Source organism: Oncorhynchus kisutch, linkage group LG7, assembly GCF_002021735.2.
Source record: "Oncorhynchus kisutch isolate 150728-3 linkage group LG7, Okis_V2, whole genome shotgun sequence".
In the NCBI taxonomy this organism is placed as follows: domain Eukaryota; kingdom Metazoa; phylum Chordata; class Actinopteri; order Salmoniformes; family Salmonidae; genus Oncorhynchus; species Oncorhynchus kisutch.
Genome location: NC_034180.2, coordinates 21,696,539 through 21,711,924, shown reverse-complemented (window position 1 = coordinate 21,711,924; position 15,386 = coordinate 21,696,539). Strand labels below are relative to the sequence as shown.

The 15,386-nt window shown below is 41.8% G+C and overlaps 1 long non-coding RNA gene across 1 annotated transcript; it reads left to right on the top strand.

Moving 5' to 3' along the window:
• Positions 1-1,054: 1,054 nt before the first annotated feature.
• On the top strand, positions 1,055-9,803 carry LOC116374684 (uncharacterized). The gene is made up of 3 exons (XR_004210592.1): positions 1,055-1,438; positions 7,308-7,418; positions 7,712-9,803. It is a non-coding gene; the product is annotated as an uncharacterized LOC116374684 (long non-coding RNA).
• Positions 9,804-15,386: the final 5,583 nt, after the last annotated feature.

Sequence of the window (15,386 nt, the reverse complement as noted above, 5' to 3'; positions counted from 1 at the left end):
ATTATAAATCTCCAGTCTCCTCATCGTCATCCTCCTCCTTATCACCGTCCACAAAGGTTCACGTGATGTCAACATCCTCCCACTGGTCAGTGTCCCACTCCAGTCCGATCAGCGGCAATGTCCAATCTGACCATAATACCATCAAATATCCAAATATCCAATCCTAGGTGCTTTTATCCCATTATGAACACAATGAGTCTTATGTGATGGACATCAGATTAGAACGTCTAATGATGATAGGTGAGATTGGATTCTGGCCGTGGGATTTCCCTGAATCTGACCTCATCTAATGTTTTGTTATCTAGTTTCGGAATGATCACAGGTCCCTGAATTGTGTGAGTATCTACTAAAACGTAGGCTACCGTTGTGTGTAAGTGGACAATGTTGAGCCTGTAACACGTTGCAATATCACAACTTTTGGAAGATTCGTAGCCTACCTTAACAAATAGATTGTGGGGTTAAAACGTTAAGATTGAATAGCAAATGAAGCGAGGACCAATGTTGTGCTTGGTGTTCACATTGTGAGTATAGGCAGGCAGTGAGTTACTATAGGAGATACATCTGGTCATGTCCTTTCGCACATTTTCCCTGTCTTGTGAGTGTCACCTTCGCACCACTCATCGCCTTTCTGCTTGGCTCTCTCTGCTCTCTCGTTGTGTCTCTCCAAGGACATGTCTTTGTCGAAGATGGAGGAAGCACCTAGCTAAGGTTGGTGGTGAACAGTTAGGCCTGAGGGCCAGGGGGCCTTGGGGTTGAAGTGTCTAAGAGTGGTAATAGTGCCACATTAGTAGGTTCAAGAACTGAACTTTCCCTCGCTCTTCACACCAATCACACCAATCACACAAGGATGAGATGTACATGAAACCAAACCACCACCTTGTGGAATAGCAAGGGCCTTCATGGATTCACAGGAACCCCATTCAGTCATACACACAAAGTGCGCAGCCCTTCTGACAGCAATACTCACCAAGAGACAAAAGGGACTTTTTCGCCTTCGCTGTCAAGATAACGTCTGGAAACGTCTATTGTAAAGCAATGGGCTATTGTACACGTACTGTGAGTTCCTCTGTGTTTGTGGGCCCTGGCAGACACACACAAAGGCACGGGTGGGAAATGTGTCAGTACTGGATGGTCTACTTTCTCATCTTAAGATGCTGCCGCTGCTGCATCCCAACGTGTAAAGATGACGGATCTGAAGGGAACAAAAGGGAAGCTTTTCAAAACACTTCTGATGGCCAGGATCAAAGACATCGTCTCAGAAAAATAGAACAGAGAAAAAGAGAGAGAATGAGGGAAATAAAATAAAAAAAATGTTAAAAAATAAAAAATTGGGAGTAAACAAGTCAAGCAAGGAGAGCAAGAGTGGAGACGAGAGGTAGCATCTTAACCACGTCCACGGTGTCTTCGGTGTCTCCGTTCTCCCTGAGCCCAGAAGCATGTGAGTACAAACACGAGTAGAGGTTATCTAGTCTGAGAATTGCCTTTTTTGGAGAGAGGGCCAGCAGGTGTTTGTGTCATGCGAGGAGACAAGAGTCGTCACAGCGAAGGCAGCTGGGTAGTGTGAAGAGATAACAACTTGAAAAACAAGCAAGTGTTTTTTTTTTTTCTCGGGCCCTGCGACAAACAGTCAAACCGCATATGGTCGCCTTTCGTCTCTCCGGCACAAAAGATGTGCGTGTGGTTGTAGCCCCAAGTCCTTTACAGTAAAGAAAACAGAAAACCTGCTAGGGGTTTATCTGTGCTGTGTCTCAGGATAATTTTCGCACCAACACTAATTGGTGTTAAGAAAGAGGGGTGACATTTGTGGTCCTGGAGGCGGAGGTTTGGGTAACAGTTGAAGTTTGCACCGTGTTTCCGAAACGCTGACCTTTTGTCACCTGTTATTAGAGCAGGAAGCCATCTTTGTGTGTGCGTGTGTGTGTGTGTGTGTGTGTGTACAGACAGAGATGATTATTTCCCTCCTTTATTTAAGTTAGAGCTTTTCAAATGTAAGTGACAATCCCCCACTCTGTATGGCCACATTTTGCCTCAAAGACCCATCCACACCCACTACTAAATTCTCACTAAAATGACAGAATCCCATTTTTGTTATATCCTGTTTAGTCTGCTTGATTTCTGTCTCTTGTGCCAAATTTGAACACACATCAGCAAAGACCATTTCTAATGCAATTTCAACGACTGCAGCTTTGCAAAACCTACCAACATTTGAATATCCAGCCGTGTTACTTTCTCAAGCATGCCTGCGTGTGGTTTATGTCCTTGTTTTACACTGTCAACAGTAATACTATATGCTACAGAGCCATACATTTGAACCATGCTACGCATCTGAAACAACATTATTTAACATGGAGCTTTGGCAAAATGATGTAGATGTGTGTGAGACCTGTTTTGCTACGTTAGACGCACTTTACGGCCTGCGCTATAAAGGCTTTTTTTTCACATCACAGCATTTGTGGAAAAAGGCTTTTGGCCTATGAGTTATGTCCAGAAATGATGTGTATATGTGAAAAGGCAATACATTTATAGGAAATGTTGACCTTTCATCAACACCTTTATCTGCTTGTCATTTTGTGGGGAAAGTCCCAATTCCTATTGTCAGACAACCAGATACAAGCTACCATCGATGGACTGGAGGGCTGAGGATGTCTAAGTTAGTGTGTGTGTGTGCAGACGTTTGTGGCATAATTTCTACAAACATACAAATACACAAAATGGTCTAAAACATCATTATACATGTATGTTTTGAACCAAATACCAAGTGTTTTTCCTGAAGCAGTTCAGATTAAATTATAATTTCTTCAACCAATTTAAAGTGGTTGCTAACTGGCATATATAGATGACCAAATCACACTGATAGAATTATAGACAAACACTAGTTCTGATCATAGAGGGGAATAGACTATACTACATAATAAATACCAGTAGTCAATAACGACAAACCACAAACAGTTTTCACACAATTTAGCCATTTTCAAACTGAAATGGAGCTCCTCTTTTGGAAGATTCTCCTAATAGCCATGTGATAGAAACTGAGCATGGTGGAAGAATGGAGCTAGCCTGCTTCCATCACTCTTCTGTTTTGCAGGGAGAAAGTATGTAATTCTACTACAGTTAGATTCTTCTGTTATAAGGCATGGGGAGCTCTCGCCCGCCTCTCTCTGTATGCCTGTCTGTCTACGAAGGACAGACACACTGAGAACCGTGGCCGCTCAGACAACACGCAGCAAACATTCTCACGTTGTCGTCGCCTAAACCAGCGTACCTCTTAGTGACATGTGTACCCTACACAATATCTCTCAGTTGTGTTTTTACTCAACTCTCCTTTTTTTGTGCTGTTGTTTGTTGATCTCTTTCTAAACGACACCCACTAAAAGTTGAGTGTTTAAAAGTGTTTGAGGAATTAACAGATGGTGTGCGTGACATATTCCGGAAATATTGGCGCTCTATGATCAAATGATATGATACATTTGTCGGTTTGTGTTCTGTATAGCAAGGTGAAATAAGTGATCATATTCAGCTAATACTTTTTCAGTATGTCCTCCTTGCATTGAATACCAGGGGCACACCAAAAGCCTTTTATTCATCAGTAAAGCCAATCATTTATTTTCTCTACATTGGCTTAGCCACTGCGTGAGAGCCTCTTTGTTACAAACCGCCCGCATGCACACACTGTCACAGCTAATGGAGAAAGCAATCGCGTATTTCATAAAAACCTAAATATGCGGATGTGTCAAGGCCAATTTAGGAAAACATATTTTAAGGGATATGAGTTGCGTTATAGAATGATCTCCCTAAAAATCCAACGAGACATTTGATGAATATTCAATCATTGTTCCTGTAAGTGTAACCAGTCACCTACTTCACTGGAAGGAAAAATCAAAAAGAAATAAGTCAAGCTCTTTGGAGTGCGGGTGTGGTAGCGTATTAAATGGCGTAATTAATAGCATTCTCACATAACTCAAGAACTTATTAAGGACAAGAAGTCACTTACATGAAGACACTTGAATAGCACTCAAAGATTTGTCTCTATATGCCAAATGTAACAGCTGATTTGAAACAGTTAACCCGGGTAAACTGAACAGGCGCATTTCAACACTTACAGCATTAGTTCAGATTGAAATAGACATTGGCAGCTCTCGCTCGCTCTCTCTTACAGACAAATAAATGACTAATATGTGTCTATTAAACCTTTCTTCCTCATTATACTGTACATACCCTTTACATGGACACATGTCATGCATTTTTAAACCGTGCAGATTTATTCAATTAATCTAAATGCAATGTACTTACACAAACAGTGAGAATGAAATAATCAGTGTAACTATATTCTACATGGGTCATTTGTAATAAATAAAAAATATAAAAACCAGTTGCAAAAATATGTTTCCACCGACTTACACTATGTAAGAATTTGGAGGTAAAATTCACAGTAAATTAATTTGACGACATCCATAATCTTCATCTGTCTCATGGTTTGCTGTTTATCAAACATCCTTAATCACAACCGGCAGAGACCAAGAGCAACAAATCTGTTGCTCACAGAACTATTTATCCGTGTAGCTATGAATGTAGATTTTTTTCTTTTTTACAACTAAATACATTTTTGTGCGAGTTGAAATTCTGGAAGAGTGGTTTCACTGTGTCACTGTGTCTCTCGTCTATTAACATGTTTATGTGTGAAAGTTGGCAAAGCCACATTTTCAACTGAAAAAAAGACATGGACTTGTACAGACAGATAGTCAAATGTATAAAGCCTACACTTGTCATTGTTTAAAATGTGGAGCACAGAACTTAACGATCCATGTATGTACCATACAGTAAAGAATAAGTACATTTTACTATGTCATGTTTTTAAAACTTGATACTAATGATACTCTAAAACTGCTTGTGGGAATGAAAGTCACATTTTATACTGTAGATAGTACTTGGAAATGCAAATCATTAAATCCGTAAGATCCTCAGAACACAATATTTTATGATTTTCACAGAAATGACAAACAGCGTCTGCTGAAGATATGCATAAATTACTCCAGTGAACTAATTACACAAAGAGACGGGGTGTTGTACAGTAGACGAAAAAACGAACAAGTAGAAGAAAAAAAAGAAACAAGACAGAATGAGACCAGAGAAAGCAGAAAAGCATGGCAGGTGGTTGTAATGATCGTTCAAAAGCTTAGTGTTTTTAAAACTGGGAGACACTCACCCCGCTTAAGGCTTCCTCCATCTGTCTCCACCCTCCCCTCCTCACTCACACACACACACACACACACACACACACACACACACACACACACACACACACACACACACACACACACACACACACACACACACACACACACACACACACACACACGACAGGTGTGTTTACCTCAGCACAGCCCAGTCAGACCAGGGACCTTGCAGACAGATGTCCCACTGCTCCCCCTCAGTCAGATCCAAACCTCCATTGTCTCCTCTCCTTCCTCTCCCAGGTAAAATCTGATTCTAATTGTGTAGCCGCCTACCTGCTTACACTACTTAGAGTATTCTTCAGTATTTTTGTATCGTCGTAATAACTTCACACTGTTCTGTTCTGCATCCTGATCATCATCTCACCCCACTGACACACACAGGAAGGAGAGAGTGAATAAGCATGCATATCTATCTGCTATCCCGATTTCCTCTAAGTCACCGTGTACAAGTCTCTGCATCATGTTTCTCTGATTAGGTACCTTTTTCCCTCTGTATATTTTTTATTTATTTGTGTTCTCTAAAGCTATAGTCTCGTTTAATTCTTCACACACAACTGTGATGCCTAGACATACGCGGCTGGTTGGTGCATCTGCCTGTACAGTATGGGGGCGTGAAGGAAGGCGTTAAGGTGTAAATCCCTATTCCTGTACAGTATGGGGGCGTGAAGGAGGGCGGTGTGTAAATCCCTATTCCTGTACAGTATGGGGGCGTGAAGGAGGGCGGTGTGTAAATCCCTATTCCTGTACAGTATGGGGGCGTGAAGGAGGGCGGTGTCTAAATCCCTATTCCTGTACAGTATGGGGGCGTGAAGGAGGGCGGTGTGTAAATTCCTATTCCTGTACAGTATGGGGGCGTGAAGGAGGGCGGTGTGTAAATCCCTATTCCTGTACAGTATGGGGGCATGAAGGAGGGCGGTGTGTAAATCCCTATTCCTGTACACCCATTAGTAATGCAACACTCTTAACGCAACCTGTGCCATGCATTTCAAGCCATGCCTCCTGAACCTTCTCGTGTACATTTTCAATACTTTTTTTCCAGCTGTTGTCCGTGGAGGCTGGGGGTGTTTTGCATTGAGGACAATAGTGCTATGTGTTCAGTTTGCCGAAGCCGTGCATGGTTGTAGATGGCTATGATAGACACATCATGTATGCTGAGCTGGGTCCTCCTCACTTCTGCCAAAACTAGCATTAAACCAGCACGGCGGTTTATTTTGTGAAAGGCGAGATAAGTTCCATTTTTCCCCTCCCTCCACTTCTTTCACCCAGCGTCAATCCTTCCCTATCACCCTTTCTCGCTCTCCCTTCCACCCGCTCTCTCTCCCTGACACAAATCAGCATGCTTAGAATAAACCGCATAAGTTATCAGCTCCTTGGAAAGCAACGCAAAAGGGAAGAGCAAAAAAAGAGAGGAGACTTCTATCACTTAATGAAAAATAGCTTCCGTTTTGGACGGAACTTCATAGGCTGCAATCAAGCCCTGGCCCCCTCGTCTTGACGTGCAATCGAGGCAAATCAAGTCAGCATCTATTAATAATATTTCCCTGGCTCCTTTCATTCCAGCGCATGTCCTACGACTGTCAAGCCTGTGATGGAGCACTGCCTTTATCTCAACCTCGGCCTGCTCTGTCACAGTGATAAACAATTCTAACAAGAATCAGAATAAAGATCTTCCCAGTAGACTGCAGGAGATAGAGGCTCTTTTTTCTCATTTTCTAGACGGCAAAATTTAATCTAGTGCCTGGGCCCTTTTTCCTACCCCCCTCCCATCTATCCTTCACCCTCCCTCCTCCACCCTTCCACCCCCCCATCCTCTTTTTTCTCTTCCTTTTCTCTTTTTTTTTCAAGCGTCACATTCAAAGAGATGCAAATTTATCAGAGCTGGGACCTGATCGACTCGAAGCGCAGCGTGAATGTCAAAGCGCGGGCTTTAGAACCTGAGACACCTTCGTCTCTCTCTCTCTCTCTCTCTCTCTCTCTCTCTCTCTCTCTCTCTCTCTCTCTCTCTCTCTCTCTCTCTCTCTCTCTCTCTCTCTCTGTGTCTCACTCTCTCTGTCTCGGTCTCTCTCTCTGCAGAGCCAGTCTAATGAGCAGGAGGACCAGCCCGGGATGGAGGGGAGGAGAGAGCGACAGCTAGGCCGCAGCTTCCGTCCATTACCACACACATGCACACTCATTCACACACTGGTAGGGAAAAGCCATGGTGGCACCATTTTGATACATAATCATGGAACCCGTGGCAGGGGGCTTCTCTGCATGTGTTGGATATTCTCACACCCGGGCAGAATATTAAGCCCTAGGTATTTTCTGCGAATCGATTATTTGAAATGTTATTTCTGAATGTTTAATTGGAATACGCAACATAGTTTCAATGAACATGAATTTCCATCCTAATCATTCAGTAATAATAATAACCATATAGTTTCAGTAAGAGTTGCTATATAACCAGAGCTTGCCTAATCAAACCTCTGCTCTGACAGCAACTTGGACAGGTCCACTTGATGAATGTGACTACGGCGAGACCTGAGGACAGACCTGAGGACAAAGTCTGCATCCCAAATGGCACCGGGCTTCCCTGTGTAGTGCACTACTTGTGACCAGGGCCATAGGGCTCACATCAAAACGTGTGCCCTATATACAGCGCACTGTAGGGAATGGGGTGCCATTAGGGGCAGACAGAGTTTCAACGCGAGCGGAGAGTAGTGGTGGGGTTTCTACCTCATCAGAGGTAACAGAAGGTGACAGGTGGGAAGGAAGGCATGCAGTCAATGAGGTGAGAATCCATTGATCAGGCGAGCTGTGTGAAAAGCCTCGCTGTGTGGAGATCAGTAGGATGACCAGGTTTTCTGGTCACTGGGAAAGTGATAAGTGGTGTGCATGGGAAGAAAATGGCTAATATTCATTATTAGGAATGCAGGTAAGTGTTGTATACAGATATCGCTAATTGGGTATAGTGAGCAATTGTGTTAATTAAGTGGATTCAGTTGAAATCCTTGAACTCTACATTGTTTGATACATTGGACTGAATGTGGTACCTTGTGCTACTGTGCAAAATTACTGAAAGGTGTTTTAATGTTTGTTGTAATTGTATGTTGCAAATAGTAGGTGTCTCCACTATTTGTAAATTGTATCACTGTGTGCTACCAATGGGTTCTCAACGTGAATATCTTGAAAATGTTGAACACTCTCCTCACCCTGTGAATGGGGCATTCACGCTATGTGTTTCCTCTCAAAGCTCTCTGTCACCCACCATTTTCTATTTCCTGTTGCCGATGCATTGAGTGAATTGTTTTGTAATTTTTTGTATTTTTTTCTTATTGCTCATAGTGTGGCAAGACCGCTTGATACAGTAACACCAGGAGTCCTGATACTGTATATATTCAATCTAAATGAACCCAACAGGATCCAATAATACTTTATCTTGCAGGATGTAGCCCTGCCTTAGGTAACCGTGGCCAGGAGAGAAGAGCCTGTGTGTAAGATGGATTGGGTGTGAATGTGCGGGTGGCAGGCGAAGTCAAAGCCATGGATGTAGTGGCAGTCGGGGGAAGAGTGGGAGGGAGGGTGAGGGAGTGGATGAAGGGAGGGAAGGAAGGAAGGAGGGAGGATGAAAGGCTACTCGACACACCGGACAGGTGAGGGATGAGACCAGGGAGAGGAATTGTAAATAAAAAAGGAACAGTGAGTGAGTGATTCGTTAGATGGCAAAGGAAGGGAGGAGTCCGTAGTGGGAGCAGGAGGATAGGGGGTGGAGATGGAGCACCGTGGGTGTCTCTGAGAGTTCCGATGCCAGGGAGGTCCCACCCCACCTGCCTCCCCATGCCCAGAAGCTCCTGTCTCTCTCCCTCTTTCTCCCTCCAACTACTCCGTGACAGCTTCACACTCCAGATATGTAGAGCCATGGATCGTGCATCTAATCCATCCCCTGTGCCTGATGCAGTTTTAATTGTATGGGAGAGGAGAGAGGGAGGTGAGGGAAAGGGAGGATGGGGGACAGAGATTGAGCTCTCTGGTGGCTGGTGGCTCGGTGGGGGAGGCAGAGCAGCATAACTGCATGGGCAGCTCCCCTGTAATGCCATTTAAGTTAGATAGCTAGCTCTGGTGAAAAAGAAGGCTCCATCCAGCCTATTCAGCGCTGATTGACTTACAGCAAAACGCCATCACCCAGCCCAGCATGTCTTTATTATGACATATTGGCATCTCTTTTAATGACTGACAGAGAAGAATACAACTGGAAGGCTCAGAACCCTCCCAAACTCTTCACTGGGTAACATGTAAATTGCCCTTATACCTAGATATGTAACTACCCTTTACTCAGTTGGAATAAGTGAGCATGGTGTTAATTATCACGAGATACAGTCAGTCTGTACTCAACTATGTGTACAGGCTGACGACAACTACCATTTTTTCATTTCATTCCAACACTAATTTGTTGTTATAATATAATCTAGTAACACAAGGACCTGTTAGCATTGCACTACACCTGCTATAACATCTGCTAAACGGTGTATGCGACCAATAGACTTTGATTTGATTTGAGAATACCTGACAACAATAAACAGCAATATTATACTTGGCAGCAGTCTCCTGTTCATCCACAAAGAGATATTAGGTCAATAAGATGTATAGTATATTGTCACAAAGGACAAACAGAGACACTATTTCCAAATGATTTTGTTGCAGAGGCTGTATGTTTCTTTGAGTCCTGTACCATGTAGCCATGGAAGCTAAAATAACAACAGACAAAGGTTGCCAGAGTACTGACATTTTCATTTGCGTGAGTTGGATAATTCCTATGGTACTGCCAAATTGCTGCTCTCCTCTTCATGCATATTAAAGAAACTTGTCATCCGGACGTTACATAGGAGCACAAAAGATAAGAGTCTGGGGCCCTCCAGGGCAACTCTCCCTGAGCCTTCAGAGTGCTAAGATTATAACCGTAAAAATGTCCAATTTGGAGGAAAATGCTTGGTTTTAGTGTGTTTTGCATAAAAGCCCGTGCTTTTAAATTGCTCACACTGAAAAGACAAATGGGCTATCCATGGTAAAGTGAAATTGACACTAGAAGTCGAACAAAAGGGGGAAAGAAAAAACACATGTAATATGATAGCCATTAAGGATTGTGTGCTTCATGAAAAGACACCATTCAGCAAAAGTGTGAAGAGTTTTTGATACATTGAATTCTAGTTCAAATGGTGGACTTGAACTGCATACAATAGACCATCTTTTACAATGAGAACACTCATCAATCCAGTTTCTCAATGCTTCGGTAACATTACCAATCCACTCAGTGAACACATAGCATATCTATAATTTCTCGACCAAGAAAATCAGGAAACCACTTGCCTGTAAGTGTCAGGTATGTTGTTGCACTTGCACCTTTCTCTCTTCATGCAAAGTACATCCCAGACACCTTGAATCCGAAGTTAAACCACCTATACGGTGACATCATGCTTATCTGCTCCAAGTTTTTCAAGTTTTAAAATGTGATGACAGTAAACCTATAACTAGTCTGGCAGATAGCTCTCCTTCCTCACTGCATGGATTACACCTGCCATCTTATGTTAATGTGTCGCTGGTGCTTTCTGTTCCTATATAAGTGGAATTATTCTGTATTATTATTATAAGGCATCCTTTACCGATTAACGCTAAGTAATTGGTGCCCACTGTGAGGAATGTACTTCACTACCGTCTAAATATCAATTGTTACTGTGTGGTTATAATATTGTCTAGAAATAATACAAGATAACTTTTCTATAGATAAGATCATGTATAAGTCTTAAGCGAACTCATATGTTTAAGATAACTCGTAAGTATTTTCATCTTAGAATACCATTTTTGTCGAACAATGGCCTGGTGCCCATATTTGATCATTTATGAATGTGTCCCTAGAAATAAATCATTGACAAAATCCTGAAAGATCTACCAAGTAGACAGCAGTTTTGTGTTCAGTCATCATCCAAATTATTGTGGGATTATTGATCAACTTTTTATTTAAAAAAACTTTTTCACTCAGGTTTTGGGTGAGGTGAGGCAATTTATGGAAATATCTCAGTATCCTGTGTGCACTGGAGCCAAAGCGGATTTGCAGGCAGATACGTGCTACATTCCACAATGCCAAGCCACCAAATAGGTAAACAAGGGTGTGTGTATTGGAAAATAACACCCTGGGAATGGTCTGCACCGCCGTACAGCGGTTCAACGTTCTCCGAAATATGATTTTATAAATCCGTCAAAAAATTATAATAACCCAGATAAGCTCTGGGCTTAAGTGATCCGAGGAATCAGTGGTTTGAGAGTTTAACATCAGTTTCTCCAGACGTAATTCTGATGCAAATGTGTGTGAAGACTCTGAGATAAATGCCTTTGGGTGGTGAATGAGGTCCAGGTGGGAGTGTTATTTATACGTTTCAGGGAGAGAATCGTATCATGAGGTGAAAATACACATAGAGAAAGAAGAACTACAGAAAAAATTCTAATCCTAAACAAAACACGGGTGGCAGCTGTGCTGACTCACCTCTTAGTGGCATTGTGACAGGCTTTGCACTATTTCATATGGGGTGTCATCCTTGGTCCTCGTCTCTCCATACCTCCCTCCCATCCCTTCATATTCCCTCAGTCCCCCACTTTTAACATGCATGATTGGACTTGTTCTTCTGTCTCTATAACCAATGTGAGGCCTTGAGGAACAAGAGTGACCTGATCAGGAAAAACTCTGGGCACTATTATGTTTATTTCATAGTACTCTATACCCTATTAGGTTTATTCCATAGCTACGCTACTCCCTATTAGGTTTATTTCATAGCTAGACTGCTCTACTCCCTATTAGGTTTATTTCATAGCTAGACTGCTCTACTCCCTATTAGGTTTATTTTATAGCTAGACTGCTCTACTCCCTATTAGGTTTATTTCATAGCTAGACTGCTCTACTCCCTATTAGGTTTATTTTATAGCTAGACTGCTCTACTCCCTATTAGGTTTATTTCATAGCTAGACTGCTCTACTCCCTATTAGGTTTATTTTATAGCTAGACTGCTCTACTCACTATTAGGTTTATTTCATAGCTAGACTGCTCTACTCCCTATTAGGTTTATTTTATAGCTAGACTGCTCTACTCCCTATTAGGTTTATTTCATAGCTAGACTGCTCTACTCCCTATTAGGTTTATTTTATAGCTAGACTGCTCTACTCCCTATTAGGTTTATTTCATAGCTAGACTGCTCTACTCCCTATTAGGTTTATTTTATAGCTAGACTGCTCTACTCACTATTAGGTTTATTTCATAGCTATGCTACTTTCTATTGGTTTATTGCATAGCTAGGGTACTCTACTCACGTTTTTTTATATAGCTAATCTACTCTGTGGAATACCATGCTATTTCCTTGCTATTTGCATAGACAGTAGGAATACGTTACAGCAGAAGGAGTTGAATTAACTTCGCTCAATCATCCTCTCTTTTCAACAGTAATGTAAAGCACTTAAGGAATGTAAACGTTGATAGACACTCTACATGTCATCGGTACCCAAATCCCGATCACGCTCTCATTTGTACGTAGTGTTAATTACAATCTGATGTAACGTCAACCTAATGCCTTTCAAATTAACTCCTCAAATGTCCTCTTTCTGAAACCGTGACTCAAAGGAGAACAGAGGGCGATATTAGAAAGAGAAAAAACAACAATCATATCATCCTTTGCCTTTGTGATACAGTGATCATTTTTATCTGTTATTACCAGTGTCATGCCTTTTTAAAAATGAAATAACCCCCTACAGTTTCTCTTTCCTCAAAGACCATCACTAGCCATTTTAAGCTATTGCTTATAATTGCCTTGACAAACCCGGGCTTCATCTCAATTAGCACCTGAATAGGCTGTTGTGGGTTTAATACGAAGCCGTTAGTCCACCAGGATAATGTAGGTGATGGGTAAAACGCAATTGAATTCCTAAGTGCCTGCGAAGGCCTACTTTGTTTGCCAATCAACGGTAGACCAGAGGCTTTTTGTTTCACGGTGGTACCTTTTGGGTTTCCTAATGGATTCGAGTCCTGCCCCCAGGCGAGGGGCGACACTCAGCCACCCCATTGTCTCTACTGCTCCCCTCCCTGGGGGGAGGGGGGCGGCGGCATGGGGAACGAACATGGAGGAGTTAAACAGAAAAATTAATGAAATTACAGAATCCCGTTTTATAGCCAGATTTAATTTGGAGAGGAGAGAGAGAGATCCTGGGGGGTAAAGAAGCGTTTAAATGCAGAACAGTGTCGTAGAGACATCCAGCAGAGAAGAGGATGGGTATGAGGATGCGTATGGGACCAACTGACTGGATTTTAGGTCACCGGCAGGGACTGGGGAGTTTGTTAGGATGAAAATAAATATGATAGGTGGAAAGCCCAGGTAAAAAGTTAGAGGACAACCCACCTCAGTCTTCGGAAAACTAACCCTGGGATAGCTTTCCAAGAGGTGTAGACGTCTCAGTGACATAAATCTGCTTAAAATAATCAGAGGCAATGTTTCAATATCGCTGTCCTTAGACGATCCCCAACCAAATTTACTGAGCCTGAGCAATTTTGACAATAATTTTTTTTGTGTCACAGCCTGATTTTTGAAATTGATTCGATTTTGTGCCACTGTCCTACATAACACACCCCATAACGTCAAAGTGGAATTATGTTAAAAAAATATATATATTAAATACAAGTTAATAAAAATGAGAAGTTGAAATGTCCAGTGTATTCATGGATGCCAAGGGAAGCCAGGCTTCCCAACATATTTGACCAATAAAAACATTTAAATGATAAAATAATGTTGATTTAGTCTCTCTGTGTTTTCATCATTTTATGTCTATTCACAAGTGTCTGAATCTCACCCGAGAAATCATCCAAGTGAGGGAAAGGGTGCCTTCCTGTCTCAGTGTGTGTATCCCGTGTATCAGATGCTATGTGGAAGAAAATAGTATGACATGTTGCATTTTATTGATTGATGCCAGCAAAAATTTGGCCCTTCTTGTTAAAAAAAAAAAACGAAATCATTTGCCAATCAACATTGAGCTGAGCTCAACTGTGGGTTCTCCTGGCGAAGCAAAACGCCCCCAAGGGAGGCCAGTTTCAATATGGCTTCACACCAATCAAATCACATCCTAAGCAAAACATCTTCATTGTCAGAAAAAACGTGTCTGTTTTTGGTCTGCCTGTGCTGATGTCCTGCAGTAGCTAGCTTGCTAAATCAGCCCTTTCTTAAGGCATGGATGGAGATGGGGATTTGGATTTGTGGTTTTTACTTAATTCTCTGTTACAGGCCAATGATTATGATGTTGATTCTGCTCTAAGCATACAGTTCATTCATATGTTGTGCAACTGGCCTGAGATGATTGAATTTCAATTTGTAGCCTAAATGTAGCTTAGTAGGCTCACGTTAGCTAGCTAACTTAGCTGGTTCATTGTTGCCCATGCGAGGAAGTTAGGCTAGCAAGCACTTTAGCTAGGTAGCCTATGACAACAAAAGCTAAAAGCATACTGTATGACAGAGCCATAGACGGTTTAACACACGCATGCATGCACACACCCACAGAGGCAGAAATTATAATAAATCATTTTTGGTATATTTAAGTTTGCGTTCAGTGTATTAAACTAAGCATATACAATATAGCCTTGTCGATTTTATGATCTTTAAATGTTTGAGTTGAAATGGTGCTGGAATAGCGGAGCCAGTGCTCCTGCTGTCTTTGTGCTGACTTTAGGTAAGTCTGTGGTTCTAAATATGTCGTTGTTTAGTAAATTGTCGAGAACATTAACTTGTCCATGCTGTAGGTCAAATAACAGTTTGTTACATGCGATATTTGCTTTGTGGACTTCATCAGACAGATGTTGCTCTCTGGTTTTGTGAGGAAACAAATAATATGTAGTTGATTTATTCCATCACTTTGTGACTGTTGTCTTTTTGCTGTCCTTGCTTTAATGTATGTCACAGTGGTGTCTAAATGAAAGGGTTATAGAGTAAACAATGCAAATATCACAACATAGGTTGTAATATGGCTTTTTTTACTGGCTTGGCTTGGCTTCCTTGTTGATATTACCCATGCAACGCTACTGGAAATGTTTTGAGTCAATAAGTATTCAACCCCATTGTTCTGGCAAGCCTAAATAAGTTCAGGAGCAAACAT